The 13,654-nt window shown below is 40.5% G+C and overlaps 1 long non-coding RNA gene across 1 annotated transcript; it reads right to left on the reverse strand.

Moving 5' to 3' along the window:
* Positions 1-1,751: 1,751 nt before the first annotated feature.
* Positions 1,752-10,933, reverse strand: LOC129835228 (uncharacterized). The gene is made up of 6 exons (XR_008756398.1): positions 9,719-10,933; positions 5,360-5,449; positions 5,057-5,115; positions 4,771-4,815; positions 4,292-4,613; positions 1,752-3,134 (listed from the first exon to the last, which is right to left on the reverse strand). It is a non-coding gene; the product is annotated as an uncharacterized LOC129835228 (long non-coding RNA).
* Between the last annotated feature and the right edge of the window lie 2,721 nt (positions 10,934-13,654).

Below are 13,654 nucleotides of genomic sequence, written 5' to 3' on the forward strand. Positions count from 1 at the left end.
TATCTGCTCTGTTACTCCACCTCACTCTCTGTCTGACTTGTGTTCTCTGTGTGACTTGAGTTCTTTGACTTCTGTTCTGTCTGTGGTTTATGGTGTCATTATCTCCACCTCCACAAGGGGGAGTGCCAGACTGATCTGGATAGTCTTATTTATAAACCTCTGATAAACAGGGTGAGTCTTCTGGTCTCATTCACTTTGTTTTATCTCTATCCTGTCCTCACTTCTGTTCTGACAATCTATCATATTCTCTTTCCTTCTCCTCATTGTCTCTCCATATCCTCTCTACCCCTCTCCTCTTCTTTCTCTTCCCACTCCCTACTCTTCTCACTGTGTTTTCCTGTAGACTGAGTGTTGGAAAGAGTACAATGAGAGAGACTGTAAAAGAGGACTGGAGTGTAGAGATGTACCGTTTAGACAGATGATGCTTCTTTTCTAACCTGAGCAGGGAGGTCAGTGTGTGTTTTTGTGTTTTTTCACAAGAATATGTACATATTCTTGTGAAAAAGTGTATGAAACTGACACATACCCATTATTTTATTTTCTCTCCACCTCCCTGTCAGAATGTCATCCTCCCTGTCAGAATGTCATCCTCTCTGTCAGAATGTCATCCTCTCTGTCAGAATGTCATCCTCTCTGTCAGAATGTCATCCTCTCTGTCAGAATGCCATCCTCTCTGTCAGAATGCCATCCTCTCTGTCAGAATGCCATCCTCTCTGTCAGAATGCCATCCTCTCTGTCAGAATGCCATCCTCTCTGTCAGAATGCCATCCTCTCTGTCAGAATGCCATCCCCTCTGTCAGAATGCCATCCTCTCTGTCAGTGACTCTGTAGTGGGTTGTTGTTGAAGGCCCAGGCAGGGGTGTCATGCACCCCAAAAATCTGAGGGGGCACAAAGTAGGGGGTGGTCCAGAGGGGGGCTAAGTTGGAGAATTTTGTATTTAAAAATACATGATGTCTATTCTGCATATCTAAGCATACCTCTTGAGCTGCCTGTATCCTCCTGACTGAGCGTTTCTGGGAATTAGATTGCAAAAAAACGTAATAGTTCCCCTGGATGCGAAAAGTTACAATTACATTTCAATTTACTCTGTTGATTGTCTTTAGGCTTGCTCCTTATGGGAACTTGAGACAAAAAAACATCTAATGGAACATATAATTAAACAGAATTTTGAAGACCCATACAGTTTCTCTTGCTTTTTTTGCAGGTATGGCGCATATGCAGGACTTTTATTTTAACATGAGGTAAGCGGAGAAGAAGTGGGTCCTTTTCCAACAATGCAGAGTTAAAGAAATAGTAACACGAGGAATAAATTCATAATGAATAACAATAAGTATAAATAACAGGGGTACGAGGTAATAACATGGCTATATACAGGGAATACCAGTACTGAGTCGATGTGTAGGGGTACGAGGTAATAACATGGCTATATACAGGGAATACCAGTACTGAGTCGATGTGTAGGGGTACGAGGTAATAACATGGCTATATACAGGGAATACCAGTACTGAGTCGAAGTGCAGGGGTACGAGGTAATAACATGGCTATTTACAGGGAATACCAGTACTGAGTCGATGTGCAGGGGTACGAGGTAATAACATGGCTATATACAGGGAGTACCAGTACTGAGTCGATGTGCAGGGGTACGAGGGGTAGAACAGACCCACGTTTTGAAAGTCTGTTTAATTGAAGTTCTATTAGATGTTTTTTCTCAATTTCCCCTGCGTAAGGACCAACCCTATGGACAATCGGAAGAGTAAGTTGAAATGTAATTGTATTTCACTTCTGGCTTCCGGCGGACTATTCTGGTTTTTGCAAGCTAATTCCTAGCAATGCTAGTGCGTAAATAGGCTACTAGCGTTGCTAAAAGCAGCTAGCTTCTTAACTAGTTATCAGGTTGGAAACATACCTGGCCTAGCTGAAGTCAACTTCATAACATTGCTAGGTGGCTAGTAGTATTGCAGAGAAACAACAAAAACATGGAATTATTATTATTTTAACATTTTCTTACAGGACAAATCTGAGGGGTCACATGCCCCTGTGCTCCTTATGGGCATGATGCCTCTGGACACAGGTGTACTGGACTAAACAGGTATTGGATACAGGTATCTGCCTCTGAATGGATGGACTACCCAGGGTGGGGGCACCATTGAGGTAACTTTGAGTTTGATGAGCTTGGATGACTCCACGACCCAATGCCTCAGTGATACAACCTTTCTACCCTGATTCTTGACATTAATGAATTAATTAATTAATTCAGGTGAAAGAATACAGGGCTTTAGTGATCTGTCCTCACAAGAAGTTGTGTCATTACTCTGACATTGAACTGTCCACCAACAACCTGACCTCTCCCTCTCCAGCTTCCTCAACAACAGGCCCAGTGACTACTGAGAAGTAAGTATGACACAAAATGTACTTTAAATTATATTTTTTCAAGTTTTAAACAGCATTTATTTTTCTCAGACAATTATTGTTCAGTACATCAGAAATGCAATGTTATGTATACATTTAGTATGAATAAAATGTGTCTCTATAATTATTCAATTTTATCTCTGTTCTTTTTTAGTCAGGTCAGTAAATAAATATAAATTACGGTCCCATTCTGATTTGTTTCTAACAGTACCAAAAATTAGAACAGGTCATGGTAGAAATAGTTTTAGTTACTCAGCTCCATGGTCCTGGAATTCTCTCCTGAACATTTTAATGTGTCTAGTTTCGTTGGTGGAGTTTAAACACTTGATCGATGTATATATCATAGAAGAGTGTAATTGTTTTTAGGCCAGCTGTTTTTAGTCAAGACGTTTGTGTTTTTAATGTACAATGTTTTTGTTGTACTGTATGTGTTTAATGTTGTGTTAGTGTATGTAAGTTGTTTTGTCTGAAACGTTGTTCCCTCTGCAGCTATTGGACCAGGTCTCTCTTGGAAAAGAGATGTTATCTCAATGAGAAAAACCTGTATAAATAAAGGTAAAATAAAAAAATTCTCCCTCAGTGTTTCCCTGTTATACCAGATCACAACCTCTGACCTGAGCCTGACCTTTGACCCTCCCTCTCCAGTACAGGGGGTCAGTACAGATGTGGCTGCATTCCCGGGGGTCAGTGCTGCTGTCTGTCTCCTGGTTGCCCTGATGGTAGCCTACAGGAGATACAGTTGAAGTTTACATACACCTTAGTTTTTCACAATTCCTGACATTTAATCCTAGTGAAAATTCCCTGGTTTTTAGGTCAGTTAGGATCACCACTTAGGTTAGGATCACCATTTTAAGAATGTGAAATGTCAGAATTATAGCAGAGAGAATGATTTATTTCAGCTTTTATTTCATTCATCACATTCCCAGTGTGTCAGAAGTTTACATACACTCAATTAGTATTTGGTAGCATTGCATTTAAATTGTTTAACTTGGGTCAAACGTTTCGTGTAGCCTTCCACAAGCTTCCCACAATAACTTGGGTGAATTTTGGCCCATTCGTTCTGACAGAGCTGGTGTAACTGAGTCAGGTTTGTAGGCCTCCTTGCTCGCATACGCCTTTTCAGTTCTGCCCTTCTATAGGATTGAGGTCAGGGCTTTGTGATGGCCACCCCAATACCTTGACTTTCTTGTCCTTAAGCCATTTTGCCACAACTTTGGAAGTATGCTTGGGGTCATTGTCCATTTGGAAGACCCATTTGCGACCAAGCTTTAACTTCCTGACTGATGTCTTGAGATGTTGCTTCAATATATCCATCAATTAGCCTATCAGAAGCTTCTAAAGCCATGCCATCATTTTCTGGAATTGTGATACAGTGAATTATAAGTGAAATAATCTGTCTGTAAACAATTGTTGGAATAATTGCCTGTGTCATGTGTAACGGATGTGAAATGGCTAGCTAGTTAGCGGGTACGCGCTAGTAGCATTTCAATCAGTTACGTCACTTGCTCTGAGACTTAAGTAGTGTTGCCCCTTGCTCTGCAAGGGCCGCGGCTTTTGTGGAGCGATGGGTAACGACGCTTTGTGGGTGACTGTTGTTGATGTGTGCAGAGGGTCCCTGGTTCGCGCCCGTGTCGGGGTGAGGGGACGACGTAAAGTTATACTGTTACACATGCACAAAGTAGATGTCCTAACCGACTTGCCAAAACTATAGTTCGTTAACAAGAAATTTGTGGAGTGGTTGGAAAACGAGTTTTAAATACTCAAACCTAAGTTTATGTAAACTTCCGACTTCAACTGTCTATATATATATTTTTTAAAGTAACCTTTATTTAACTAAGAAAGTCAGTTAAGAACAAATTCTTATTTATGATGACGGCCTACCCCGGATGACGCTGGGCCAATTGTGCGCCGCCCTAAGGGACTCCCAATCACATCCGGATGAGATGCAGCCTGGATATGAGGAACAATAAAGGGAGAAGATTGCAAACATGAAAAAAATAAGCAACAAATGTCAGAAATGTGCAAGTCGTGATAAAATGTAACAGTAACATCCATCTACAGACTGTAGCCTTGGATGCAGATGATGCAGAGATATAAGGCCCATCCTATGAACACATCCTGCTCAGCTCACGAGTACTTCCTGGTAGGCAGAAGAGGGCGCGTTTGGGCGTCCAACTTTGATCTCGTCATACAAAGTCTGCGGCTAAATGTGACAGACAACCAAGAAGAAACTGTTTCAGCATCATGAAAGGTAGACCATTTCCAAAATAGACTACATGGCCTGCCATTCACTTATAGACTGTTTTATTTAGATTTTTGCTCAACGATATCAGATATGACCATTCATGTCTCGCTCTCACTTTGTTCAGTCTTGGCTCAGCCAGGTCATCCACTGTCCCTCTTGTCTGGAATAAAAACAGAACAGAAATAGGTACTTAAACCCATAAACACAATGGATGAACATTGCACAAAACATAAAAATACTGCACATAAAAATACTGCACATAAAAATACTGCACATAAAAATACTGCACATAAAAATACTGCACATGTGCAGAAAATACACAGCAAGCAGAAATTACAGTAGGCTACACATACATGGGCTTACACAAATTCAGATACATAATAACGGCAATGCATACTTACATCTTTATTTCTTGTATTGCCCATAACATCCGCATATATTGTGTTGTCAATTTGATATACTGTGTTTGACAAGAACAAAATATCAACCAATCAGATAGATACTAAACAGGATATCCACAAACATAAACAGGAATTAATAAATGAGACACTTATGAGGCTCCTCTCTCTTTTTCCAATTTCATTAATATTCCAAGGCCAAAAGTCTCTAATTAGGCTTACGCAACATCGTAATCATCCTCAGAATACTTGCAGAGCTATCTGAAATGTTAGTTTATATAGTTGAGGGCCCTATGCTGTACATACCCGTGTTACGGCGGCCCCTGCAGTAATACACTGCCACAGCTACAATGAGGGTCAGCACCACTACAATGCAGATGCTACACCACACCAGCCCTGTAAGATAGTCAATAATAACACCCATATCAATGTTATGCTATTAGACCATACAGTATAACTACAGTCACCGCCAAAATGATTTGCACCCTTAATAAAGATGAGCAAAAAAGACTATGAAATGAATCATTCAAATACTGAGCTATATTGTATGCTCGAAACAATTTGGGAAATTATATTATTTTATACTAACACATTTGCTCAGAGAAAGAGATTTTGTTAACCTGTCTAGGATCAGCGTGGCGCTAGCAGCACACCCCCCCCCCCCCACTGAAAAACCAGTGCCGCGAAATTCAAATTTTTTTTTTTTTTTAAATATTTAACTTTCACACATTAAAGTCCAATACAGCTAATGAAAGACACAGATCTTGTGAATCCAGTCAACATGTCCGATTTTTTAAATGTTTTACAGGGAAGACACAATATGTAAAGATGTACATCTATTACCTAAAAACACATTAGCATAATCCACCATCTTTTATTTGTCCACCAACACCAGTAGCCATCACCAATTCGGCTAAACTAAGATATTTATAGCCCCTAACCAACAAAAAAACTCATTAGATGACAGTCTAATAACATATTTATGGTATGGGATAGGTTTTGTTAGAAAAAAGTGCATATTTCAGGTAGATGGCATAGGTTACAATTGCACCCACCGTCACAAATGGAATAGAAAAACTACTTAGAGCAACGTGTTTACCTACTTACTAATCATCAAACATTTCGTAAAAATACACAGCATACACGAATCGAAAGACACAGATCCTGTGAATACAGACAATATTTCAGATTTTCTAAGTGTCTTACAGCGAAAACACAATAAATCGTTATATTAGCATAGCACATAGCACATAGCAGCCCAGCATTGATTCTAGCCAAAGTGAGCGATAAAAGTCAACATCGCCAAAAGATATTAATTTTTTCACTAACCTTCTCAGAATTCTTCCGATGACACTCCTGTAACATCATATTACACAATCCATATAGAGTTTGATCGCAAATGTTTATATTTAGCCACCAAAATCATGGTTAGACAATGTGAAATGTAGACAAGCTGGTCAGAAAATGTCCTTGCGCCACTTAGACAGTGATCTACTCTTATACATAAATACTCATAAACGTGACTAAAAAATATAGGGTGGACAGGGATTGATAGACAATTTAATTCTTAATACAATTGCGTTATTACATTTTTTAATTTATCCTTACTTTTCAATACAGTTTGCGCCAAGCGAAGCTACGTCAAAAAACATGGCGTCCTAAGCCACTAAAATGTTTCGACAGAAACACGATTTATCATAATAAAAATGTCCTACCTTGAGCTGTTCTTCCATCAGTATCTTGGGCAAAGGATCCTTTCTTGGGAGTAAACGTCTTTTGGTGGAAAGCTGTCCTCTTGCCATGTGGAAATGCCAACTGCGTTCGGGATGAACTGAAAAGCGTGCCCAACTATTCACATCGTTTCAAAAATAAATGTCCCAAAATCGCACTAAACGGATATAAATTGCTATAAAACGCTTTAAATTAACTACCTTATGATGTTTTTAACTCCTATAACGAGTGAAAAGATGACCGGAGAAATATAACAGGCTAAACTAACGCTTGGAACAGGAGAGGGTCGGTGTGCTCCACGCGCGTGACGCACCAATAAAAGACTTGCTAGCTACAGGGTTTTTTGATTTATAGGGCCTGTGAACGCGCAATCGACCCCATTGGAATCGTCATCACGTAAAGGCATCCAGGGGAAGACGTAAGAAGTGTCCGTATAGTCATAGCAATATCAGTGCCCTTTTAACTGACTTCAGAACAGTGGCCAACATTTCTGAAATCTGAATCCATGTCAGGGAAATTGCTGTAGAATGGGCTCTGTTCCACTTAGAGACAAAATTTCAACTCCTATAGAAACTATAGACTCTTTTCTATCCAATAATAATAATAATATGCATATTGTACGATCAAGGATTTTGTGGGAAGCCGTTTCAAAAATTACCCAATTAGCATAAATAGTCTAAACAGCGCCCCCATCCCCAACAGGTTTTAATCAAGTAAACATTTTCTTCTCAAAAAGATAGGTGTCAAAATGATCGACATCCCTGTTTTCAATACTCCAGCACCCTACCCTTGCGAAGATAGCGACACTGATCCTTTTTCAAAAATGTTGTATGAGATTGGAGAACACATTGTGAGGGATCTTAGACCATTCCTCCGTACAGAATATTTCCAGAAATGTTTTATTTATTATTTATTTCGTGTTATCCAATTGGTAGTTACAGTCTTGTCCCATCACTGCAACTCCCATACGGACTCAGGAGAGGCGAAGGTCGAGAGCCATACGTCCTCCGAAACACGATCCTGCAAAGCCACACTGCTTCTTGACACAATGTCCCCTTAACCTGGAAGCCAGCCGCACCAATGTGTTGGAGGAAATGCCGTACACCTGGCGACCGTGTCAGCATTGATTGCACCCAGCCCACCACAGGAGTCGCTAGAGCACGATGGGACAGTGACATCTCTGCTGGCCAAACCCTCCATTAACCCGGACGACACTGGGGCCAATTGTGTGCCGCTGTGCAGCTGGCTGTGACAGTCTGGACTCGAACCAGGTTCTCTAGTGGCACAGTTAGCACTGCGATGCAGTGCCTTAGACCAATGCACCACTCGGGAGGCCCTCGGACTTGCTTGGGCCAAGAAACACGAGCAATGGACATTAGACAGGTAGAAATCTAACCTTTAGTCTGATGAGTCCAAATTTTAGATTTTTGGTTCCAACCGGCTTGTCTTTATGAGACACAGAGTAGGTGAACAGATGATCTCCTCATGTGTGATTCCCACCATGAAGCATGGAGGAGGAGGTCTTATGGTGTGGCGGTGCTTTGCTAGTGACACTGTCAGTGATTTATTTCGAATTCAAGGCACAGAACCAGAATGTCTATCACAGCATTCTGCAGCAATACGCCACGCCATTCCATCTGGTTTGCCCTTAGTGGGACTATAATTTGTTTTTCAACAGGACAATGACCCAACATACCTCCAGGCTTGTATAAGGACTATTTGACCAAGAAGGAGAGTGATGGTACTGCATCATTTGACCTGGCCTCCACAATCACCTGACCTCAACCCAAATGAGATGGTTTGGGATGAGTTGGACCGCAGAGTGAAGGAAAAGTAGCCAACAAGTGCTCAGCATACATGGGAACTCTTTCAAGACTGTTGGAAAAGCATTCCTCATGAAGCTGGTTGAGAGAATGCCAAGAGTGTGCAAAGCTGTCATCAAGGCAAAGGGTGGCTACTTTGAAGAATCTCAAATATAAAATAGATTTTGATTTGTTTTAATACTTTTTTGGTTACTACATGATTCCATATGTGTTATTTCATAGTTTTGATGTCTTCACTATTATTCTACAATGTATAAAATAGTAAAAATAAAGAAAAACCCTTGAATGTGTAGGTGTGTCCAAACTTTTGACTATCAGAAGCTTCTACAGCCATGCCATCATTTTCTGGAATTTTCCAAGCTGTTTAAAGGCACAGTCAACTTAGTGTATGTAAACTTCTGACCCACTGGAATTGTTATACAGTGAATTAAAAATGAAATAATCTGTCTGAAAACAATTGTTGGAAAAATTACTTGTGTCATGCACAAAGTAGATGTCCTAACCGACTTGCCAAAACTATAGTTTGTTAACAATACATTTGTGGAGTGGTTGAAAAACGAGTTTTAATGACTCCAACATAAGTGTATGTAAACTTCCAACTTCAACTGTACATATTACCTAAATGACCTTGACTGACTTCCCCTGCACATTGACTCGATACCCTTGAATATAGCCTTGTTATTGTTATTTTATTTTGTTACGATTTTTCCTTTAGTGTATTTAGCCAATATTTTCTTACTTATTTGTTTAAAACTCTGCATTGTTGATTACGCCTACACCTGTTGTATTCGACGCGTGTGACAAATACATTTTTATTTTATTTTATTTGATAAGCTTTTGGCCCAACCACACCAGCACAGACAGAATGTGTTTCATTAAAAAACACCAGACATGTTTATCTGAATATAGGCAGAGGTGTTATCACACAGTAATTAAGTAAATGTTTTGAGGTATACAACCAATCACTGACAAGGCATTCCACATTCAACACACACCATTCAAAAACCAACAAGGAAGTTAACTGCATTCCTAACTTTATCATGCAAGCACATGTAATACATACTGTAAAAAACATGAGGTGGAGAAAGTAAATAATCCATACAAAACATACCATAGTGGAGGATAGAGAGTAGGAGTATTCCCTGTTTGGAGAAACACGAGAGGGGACCACCAGACATCTCTGTTAGGAGTTGTGTCTCTTTCCTCTGGCTGTACGTCCTCCTCATCTATCTCTGACTGGTAGATAGCTAGACTCACCAAAACACACAGAGAAGAGAGAGAGACATCATTTGATGAGGGCTGCTGTTCTAGAAAAGACTCCCGGTATGTTAGTTGAAAAGGAAGTTACACTCTATAGTCGTTCTCTGAAAAAAAACCTTCACTCAGCTGCAGAGTTAGACGATGAGGAGTGGGCGTGTTTTGGGTCTGTCACTGTGTCCATCAGTCTGATACTGGTGGTTTTTGGAGTGTTTCCTAGTTGCTGGTTGTGAGGTTAATGGTCATGTTATTTTACAGGTAACAGTATTTTTGGAACTTTATGAGCAGACCACTTAGGAGAAGAGAAAGAGAAAGGAGGGAAAGAGAGACAGAGAGGGTGAGAGGAGGGAGAGAGAGAGAAGGGAGAGAGAGAGAAGGGGGAGAGAGAGAGAGAGAAGGAAGAGAGAGGAGGGAGGGAGAGAGAGAGAGAAAGAAAGAAAGAGAGAGAAGGGAGAGATAGTGAGAGAGAGCTAAAGAGTGAGAGAGCATAGCCTTGCTATTGAGAGAAGCCGCCATAGGCAGACGTGTCTCTCAAGAGAAGACAGTCTATGTGCACACTGCCCACAAAATGAGGTGGACACCGAGCTGCACTTCATATCCTCCTGCCAAATGTATGACCATATTAGAGACAGATATTGGCCTCAGATTACACAGACCCAAAAAGAACAAATCCAATTTTGATAAACTCCCATATCTATTGGCTGAAATACCACAGTGTACCATCACAGCAGCAACATGTGTGACTTGTTGCCACAAACACAATTGTAAATTCAGCCCGTATTTATGTTGATCTATTTGCACATCGTTACAACACTGTATATAGTCATAATATGTATATTGTCTTGGAGCTTTTTGTGTGTAATGTCTAAATTGTTTTTTAGACTTTTGTTTATGATCTATTTCACTTGCTTTGGCAATGTAAACATATGTTTCCCATGCCTATAAAGCCCTTTGAATTGAATTGAATTGAGAGAGAGACTTAGAGACAGAGGATGTGATAATACAGTGTGTGCAGTACTTCATATTGGCCTCATATGCCTGCAGAAGGGTTTGCATGAGCAATCCTGCATACTTATGATACTGTACATGAAAAACCTCCCACTTATGTTTTCAGGAGGAAGTGGTTCCGAGGTTACTTACAATGGCTCCCCTTCTACGTTTCAATTAACATGTTGTTGTGACGTAACTTCCTGTGACTGGTGGTCTCCATGGCGACCGGCTTCTGATTCTCAGGAGCAGTGACCTTAGCCCCTCCAAAAATTTAATAAAATCTCTATGTCATGGACACATTAAAGTTCCAAAATGGGGTAAAGATGGCAGGCATATTATTCAGGGAGAAATCCAAACCAGTCTAATTGGAATGGACGGCAGAATAGGCAGAATCCTGGTTTTACTTATGCAGGAAAATAAAAGTAAAGCATGTAATATATCAGAAATTGTGTAATAGAATTATTGTCAACCTAAATAATTGTCAAAATTATAAATATACTTTATATACCAATTGTCTCTATAAGTAGCCTCCAAAATATACACAGAGTATACAAAACATTAAGAACACCTGCTCTTTCCATGACATAGACTGACCAGGTGAATCAAGGTGAAAGCTATCATCCCTCATGTCACTTGTCACTTCGATCAGTGTAGATGAAGGCGAAGGTTAAAGAAGGATTATTAAGCCTTGACACAATTGAGACATGGATTGAGGTGAACGGCCAAGACAAAATATATACTGTATATATTTTTTTTTCTCCCCAATTTCATGGTATCCAGTTGGTAGTAGTTACAGTCTTGTCTCATCGCTGCAACTCCCGTACTGCCTCGGGAGAGGCGAAGGTCGAGAGCCACGCGTCATCCGAAACACAACCCAACCAAGCCACACTCCTTCTTAACACAGTGCCCATTCAACCCGGAAGCCAGCCGCACCAATGTGTCAGAGGAAACACCGTACACCTAGCGACCTGGTCAGCATGCACTGTACCCAGTCCACCACAGGAGTCGCTAGTGCACGATGAGACAAGGATATCCCTGCCGGCCAAACCCTCCCTAACCCGGATGACGCTGGGCCAATTGTGCGCCGCCCCATGGGCCTCCCGGTCGCGGACGGCTGCGACAGAGCCTGGGCTCGAACCCAGAATCTCTAGTGGCACAGCTAGCACTGTGATGCAGTGCCTTAGACCACTGTGCCACCCGGGAGGCCGCAAGACAAAATATTTAAGTGCCTTTGAATAGGGTATGGTAGTAGATGCCAGGCGTGTCAAGAACTTCAACTCTCCTGGGTTTTTCACGCTTAACAGATTCACGTGTGTATCAAGAATGTTCCACCACCCAAAGGACATCCAGCCAACTTGAGTCAACATGGGCCAGCATCCCTGAGGAATGCTTTCGACACCTTGTGGAGTACATGCCCCGACGAATTGAGGTTGTTCTGAAGGCAAAACGGGGGGAAGGGGTGTGCAACTCAATATTAGGAAGGTGTTCCTAATGTTTAGTATGCTCAGTGTATGTGAACAGACCAAAAATATCAATTTGTGTATTATTGGAAAGCTGTCGCGCTATTATGATACAATATCTGTCACGGTCGTCATAATGAGGAGACCAAGGCGCAGCGTGGTAAGCGTACATACTTATTTAATAAAGAATGAGCGCTGAACAAAACTAACAAAAATAACAAAGCGAACCGTGAAGCTAATATGGCTAGTGCAGAACAGGCAACTAGACATAGAATAAGAACCCACAAAATACCCAAGGAATATGGCTACCTAAATATGGTCCCCAATCAGAGACAACGATAAACAGCTGCCTCTGATTGAGAACCAATCTAGGCAACAATAGACATATAAACACCTAGACTTACAAAAAAAAACCTAGACATACAAAAAACCCTAGACAATACAAAAACTAAACAAACCACACCCTGACCTAACCAAAATAATAAAGAAAACAAAGATAACTAAGGTCAGGGCGTGACAATATCAGTACATGTTGCTTTTAAAACTGATCTAAGTCCTATTGTCAACTGATTTCAAACAGTGTATGGCTGTGGATTGCATTGTCTGAATGGAATGTTGACATATTGGCAGTTAATCTAAAACATACAGTGCAGATAAATTCTTCAAATTCATTATTTTACACAATATCTTATCACAGAACTGGCAAACCATGTTTGAACAACTCCCTAACTAAAATGAATGACATTTATCGCATCATAAGAACGTTTCATGTCCATTCTAGTATTCTAATTCCTAATTATATGGCAGTGACACTTTGACTTTGCTGTCTGTCTGTCTGTCTGACCAAATAGGTCTAAACACACAGACACATAAACCCCCTAACTGGAACAGTGGTCTTACCAACCATGCAGGGAAATATAGTCAGACAACCACTAATGTCATGAATCACCTTGACCTGGTCTGTAGGATGAGGAGGAAATATGCAAGAACTGTTAGTCATGCATAGGTAGATTAGCACTTGGAATTCAACACAGTAATGGAAACATTCAATATTGTTACCAATTTATGTCACATTCTGACTTATGAGTCTGACCTTTGTTTACTTGGAAGACCCCTTTGCAATCATAGGTGTGAATGTCCACATTTATATTTTTCAGTTTATTAAAAACAGTGAAGACATTTGTGTGTATTGGTTGTAGAACTACAGTAGTTTAATGTTAAAGTAGAGAGGTCATTACTATCTTAGATGAGGGAGTTATAAAATGTTGCACATCACTCTATTTTTATCAGAGAAAGGATGTCATGTGTCTCAAGTTCTTCATATGTATTTCTGTTAGTAT

This window comes from Salvelinus fontinalis, chromosome 36 (genome assembly GCF_029448725.1).
Source record: "Salvelinus fontinalis isolate EN_2023a chromosome 36, ASM2944872v1, whole genome shotgun sequence".
Lineage (NCBI taxonomy): Eukaryota > Metazoa > Chordata > Actinopteri > Salmoniformes > Salmonidae > Salvelinus > Salvelinus fontinalis.